The sequence below is a fragment of the Pyrgilauda ruficollis genome, unplaced genomic scaffold (genome assembly GCF_017590135.1).
Source record: "Pyrgilauda ruficollis isolate IOZ18807 unplaced genomic scaffold, ASM1759013v1 scaffold248, whole genome shotgun sequence".
NCBI classification, from domain to species: domain Eukaryota; kingdom Metazoa; phylum Chordata; class Aves; order Passeriformes; family Passeridae; genus Pyrgilauda; species Pyrgilauda ruficollis.
In genome coordinates this window covers 128,317-128,527 of record NW_024523800.1, presented here as the reverse complement: position 1 = coordinate 128,527, position 211 = coordinate 128,317, and positions in this window count along the sequence as shown.

Genomic DNA, 211 nt, shown 5'->3' with positions numbered 1-211 from the left:
CTGAAAGGAAAATGAAAGTGATCTTTCCTCCTCTTTGCTGAAGGACTGACTCCATGCTGAGCTCTGCAGTATCCCAGGATCACAAAACCATGGAATTGTTCAGGCTGGAAAAGCCCTCAGAGATGATTGAGTCTGACCATCAACACAGCACCACCTTGGTCATCCCTGACCATGTCCCCAAGTGCCACATCCACAGTTTTCTTGCACACTC